This window comes from Manis pentadactyla, chromosome 13, assembly GCF_030020395.1.
Source record: "Manis pentadactyla isolate mManPen7 chromosome 13, mManPen7.hap1, whole genome shotgun sequence".
NCBI classification, from domain to species: Eukaryota; Metazoa; Chordata; class Mammalia; order Pholidota; family Manidae; genus Manis; species Manis pentadactyla.
In genome coordinates, this window is record NC_080031.1 from 49,954,027 (window position 1) to 49,959,693 (window position 5,667).

At 39.6% G+C, this 5,667-nt stretch overlaps 1 pseudogene; it reads right to left on the reverse strand.

Moving 5' to 3' along the window:
* Positions 1-3,600: 3,600 nt before the first annotated feature.
* LOC118933916 (olfactory receptor 2T29-like) lies at positions 3,601-4,563 on the reverse strand (annotated as a pseudogene).
* Between the last annotated feature and the right edge of the window lie 1,104 nt (positions 4,564-5,667).

Consider the following 5,667-nt stretch of genomic DNA (forward strand, 5'->3'; position numbering starts at 1 on the left):
ATGCTGGCCTCATAGAATGAGTTTGGAAGAACATCCTCCTCTTCTACTTTCTGTAATACTTTAAGAAGGATGGCTATTAGCTCTTCGTATGTTTATTTTTGTCCTTTCTTTTTTTCCTGATAAGTCTGTCTAGGGGTTTGTGTATTTTGTATATCTTCTCAAAGAACCAACTCTTGATTTCATTGATTTTCTCTATTGTTTTCTTATTCTCTATTTTATTGATTTCCGCTTTCATCCTTATTATGTCCCTCTTGCTAACAACTGTTGGTTTCTTTTGTTCTTCTTTTTGTAGTTTCTTTACTTGTGAGTTTATATTATTTATTTGGAACTCTTCTTATTTTTTGAGGGAGGCCTGTAATGACTAGTACTTCCCTCTTAGAACCATTTTTGAAGCCTCCTACATATTTTGAACTGATGTGTTTCTCTTTTCATTTGTTTCCATATACTGTTTGGTTTCCTCTTTGATTTGTTCATGTGTGTTTTATGTTTCTTCATGTAATTTATTTCTAATCTCATACCATTGTGATCTAAATAGAAACCTAATAACATTTTGATCATTTTAAATCCATTGAGGAACTTTTTGTGTCCTAATATATGATCTATTCTGGAGAACATTCCACGTGCACTTGAGAATAATGTGTATCCTGTTGCTTTTGTTTACAACATTCTCTATATATTTGTTAAGTTCATCTGGTCTAACGGCTGGTCTGATGTGCCATACAATACCTCTGCTTCCTTATTTATTTTCTGTTTGTATGTTTTGTCCATTGATGTGAGTGGGTTGTTAAAATTCCCTTACATGTTTGTGTTTCCATCTATTTCCAATTTTAGGTCTGTTAGTATTTGTTTTATATATTTAGGTGCTTCTCTGTTGGGTGCATAGGTACTTATGATTGTTATATTCTTTTATTGGCCTGATCTATTTATCATTATGTAATGTCCTTGTCAGGGAAAATGGAACTTTCTGACCACGATTCCCACCTGGCTTTAATAACACCCAGTGTGTATATAATAAGAGCCTGTTTGCACATTTATGGTATGTTTACCTCCATAGAGCCACAGGTCAGTCACTCGAGTACCAGCCCAAGGGAGATGTCTTCCCTTCAGTTTCTGGTATAATTGGTCAGGTGTCTGCCAGTCACCAAAGACCTGTCCACATACCTCCTCCTGGTGCTGGGGGTTGGGGAAGGAATGAATGGCTGGGGAGAGCAGGGGCGAGGAGAGACTGAGACCTACTGTCATGAGAATAAACCCCTTTTAAGGCCCCTATTTCTTGCCCTTGCCTTTAATTGTTTTCACTGAATTCATATGGAACGTGCCTCAGCATTGAGTCCCTTCTTCTTGGAACAAAAGTCCTACTTTTTATGTTGATATTTTTTGCCATGAATTCTACTTTGTCTAAGTACTGCCGCTCTTACCTTAGGGGCTGCTCTCTCCTGTGCAAAACCAAGAGTTGGTGTGTGTGATGAGAACATAAATTCCTTGCTCCTCAGGGAAAGTTCTCTATTTCGTGGATTCCAAAATGCTAATTGTGAGTTGCTGACCAGGTTTTGGGATTTTTTTCAAGAAATGTCTCTACCTTTTCCTCTTTTCTGGATGTGACTCTATTTTCCTTTGTCGTGAAGGTGTCGTTCATCTAGTTGCAGAATTTTTCAGTGCTGTACCGCATTTAGAGTAGGTTGTCATCACGGGAGCAGGCGAGTTTAGGGTATTTGTGTACTGCATCCTGAAACATGACCCCAGTACTAGATGTGCTACAAAGCTAAAGAGAAAGATAGTTTATGCACTTCTCCTTCAGGAAGTCACCATGCATGGCAAAATCATAACCCCAGTTTTTGAAAATAAGTTCTCCATTACTCCCTCTGACATAAACAACCAGTATCTGAGTTGTGGAGTGGCAGATTCAATTTTTGTTTCAGAGGAAAGTGAAAAAACATATTAAGTGTCAATTACATCATTGAGGTACTCTTTCTGCATTAGCATTCCTCTTGCTTTGTATATTTGTGGCTCATTACTTGTATCCTACCAAAATTGATTCTTGTAGGTTTTTCAAATATATTTGTTGTTTGAGGAGTTACAGAACTTCATCCTTTTAGAAAAATTCATCTTCAGGTTGGAAGGACATTTATACTGAGTATAAGTTCTAAGTTAATTTTTTTAATTCAATGTTTTCAGTATGTTGCTGAAATTAGTCCTGGTCTTCATTGTTTCCTGTGATGTGTTTTTTATCACTAGTTATATCCTCTGTCTCTATGGATCAATCACTTTCATCAATGGTTATATGTTGATTATGATGTATCCTTTAGTTTCAGAATGTTTCTTGTGCTTGAATTTTTGTTGTCTCTTACATTAGTGAATTCATCATTTTAATCAAGTATGGAAATTATTTGTCCATTATTTCATCAAATACTTTTTATGTCCTCCTATCTTTTCTGCATTGGGCATAACAATTACATGTATGAAATATTTAAAACAATCTCACATTGGATAGATGCTTTTTTCCAGTATTTGTGTTCTCCATTTCATTTTGGATAGTTTCAATTATTATGCCTTAATGTTTACTGTTATTTTGTTTTGGAATGCCTCATATATTATTTCATTCCAAAGTAATTTTCATCTCACATATAATAATTGCCTCACTAGAAGGTCAACTTTATCTTTTTGTATTTACCATGTCTCTTATATAATCAAAACTTTCACCAACTTCTTGAATATGCGGAATGCACTTATAATAACTATATATAAAACATTAATTGAGAGATAGCCATATACACTCAAGCCACTCATTTAAAGTGCATAATTGTGATTTTAATATATTCATAGCTATGTGTAGTGATTTCCTGATTCAGTTTTACAGCACTTTCATCTATTCCAGAAGAAGTCCAAAAGCTTAAACTGTATCAACCCCTTAGTAACTCATCCTTCCCAACCCTAAGCCACCAGTAATTTATATTCTGTCACCATGGTTTACATATTCTGTGTTTCATATGAATGGAATTATATAATGAGGGGTCTTTTGGAACTTCTGTATCATAGCCTAATGCTGTCAAAAATTATGTTGTAGCATGTGACACTGTTTCACTGCTTTACATGACCAAATGACATTTCATTGTGTGATTATATGACATTTGTTTGTCGATTCATCAGGTGACAGATATTTTATATCTTTGTACATTTTGATGGTACTGAATAATATTTCTCTAGCCACACATGTATGAGTTTTATATGGATATGTGTTTGGTCTCCCTCATACAACACTTAGTAATGGAGTTGCAGGGCTATATGGTACCTCTATTTTTATTGTTTGAGAAAATGCCAGACTGATGTCCAAAGCATCAGTACCACTTACATTCCCACCAGTGTGGCATGATATTTTCATTATAAATGTCACTAAGTAGGACATTAGTACAATATACTAGTAAAACATATTTTGAATGGAGAAAGTATATAAAATCAAGTAACTTTGCAGTATACAAAGCCAATTCCTAACAGAGGTGTGAAACTCAGATGGGAAATCATGGAATGAATGTCTAAGGAATGATAACATCATAATATACCAGAATACTAATATTTAAATAAAATTAAAACTATAAAAATTTCCTACTTTATAGTTTCTTGAAAGGCAGGTCGCACATTCAACAACTTCTTCAGAGCTGCCATGACTTCCTTATTTCTGAGACTATAGATTAGTGGGTTTAGCACAGGAGTGAGTATGGTGTAAAAGACAGACACCACCATGTCTTTCTCAGGGGTGTGGTAGGAGTTGGGGAGCATGTAGGTGTAGATGGCAGCCCCATAGAAGAGGGTGACCACAGTCATGTGGGAGGAGCAGGTGGCAAAGGTCTTCTTCCGGCCCTCTGCCAAGTTCATCGTGTGGATAGTGAGGAGGATGAAACCATAGGAGCCTGAAATTACTGTCACAGGGATGAGCAGCATGAGGACGCAGCAGAGGTACATGAGTGTCTCATACATGGAGGTGTCTGAGCAGGAGAGCTACATCACAGCAGGGACCTCACAGAAGAAATAAAGGATCTCCCAGGATCTGCAGAAGGGGAAGGTCATGGTGATGGGAGTGAGTATAAATCCATCTAGAGATGCCAGAAACCAGCAGCCCGATGCAAGGAGAATGCACACCCTGTGGTTCATGAGGACAGGGTAACGAAGAGGAAGACAGATGGCTGCATAGCGGTCATAGGCCATAGAAGCTAGAATAAAAAATTCTGAGCCAGCAAGTGTAGCATAGAGGAACATCTGCACCCCCCATCCGGGGGCTGAGATCATGTTCACACCCGTGACCCGGTCCACGAGCATCTTGGGCACAGTGACGGAAATGTATGTCATGTCCATGAGAGACAGCTGGCTGATGAAAAAGTACATGGGGGTGTGGAAGCAGGCATCAGAGCGTATCAGAAGGATCAGGATTGTGTTTCCAGACAAGGCCATCAGGAAAACTACAAAAATGACCACGCAAAGGAGAGCTGGGTGTTTAGATTGACTGAAGATTCCCATCAGGATGAAATCAGACTGTCCAGTGTGATTGTCCACCCAGTTAATGTTTTCCATGAAGATTCACATAGGTGCCTGAGGATAACTTTGGGTTGAATAGTCAGTCATGGGATTCTGCCACCTGAAATGAGGGAAATAAATGTTTATTGAGTGTGTGTATATATGTCTGTGTGTTGGTGTGTACTAACTTGATTGTATTAAACAGAAAAATTTCCACATGCATGTAAAAATGGGACTGTTAATTTTGATTTAAAATTTCCAAGAAAGTGATAATTCACAAATATGAGTAAAAATATTTGGAACTTACAGCGAGTAGATAGGTTATAAAGTTTCTTAATGATACTGTCATTCATCAACATGTATTAGAAAATTACAGAGATTCTGAATTAAGCAAACACTAAAAGTAAATTAATGAGCTGGGGAAAAGATGGCAGAGGAGGAAGTCACAGCAGAAAGATCCTCCCTTGTACACAAAAACAGACCAACTACAGCAAATACTTCTAACCCCCAAAACAGTAAAATAGACCATCTGTACTTGGTGAAGGGAAGGTAAAACTGAGAAGGGTGAAGTGATGGAGCCATGACTGACTGGGACCCAGACCCATTCTCCATTCCGGCCCACAAGTGGGTGGGGGAGAAGAGTGGAGCAGAGAGAGGATAAATGCTCAGAATCTAGCACACGGGCCCAGATAAATGTTCCAGGCAGATGAGTCCAACTAACACTGGGCTTTGGTGATTGGCAGGGCTGCACTCCAGGGAGATTATGCAGCATTCTGGGAGGCCGTGATCCTGTAACTTGTGGAGAAAGGCATCCTCCATCAGTCCCACTGAGATCCAAGCAGAGACCATACATCGAATGGTTTACCAGCAGTGAGCAGTGTGCCACAGATGCATGGGTTAAGGGAGCTCTTTCCAAGGATAAAGGGTGGGTGGATGGTGCCTCCCCAGCCCCGCCTCAGCCCAGTGGGGCTGGGTATTCACAGGAACCCTCTCCGAGTGCTCCATCTCCCTCCCTGCAGCTCAGCCACATGGCAGCCCTTCCTTGTGCCCCCCCCTGCCCAGTCCACTCAGCCGGGCAGACTGCGGTGCCTGCAGGCAGAGGGAGGACACTTCCAGGTGCCCCTGGCCCTCCCCCCATCCACATGTTGGGCATGTGCATGA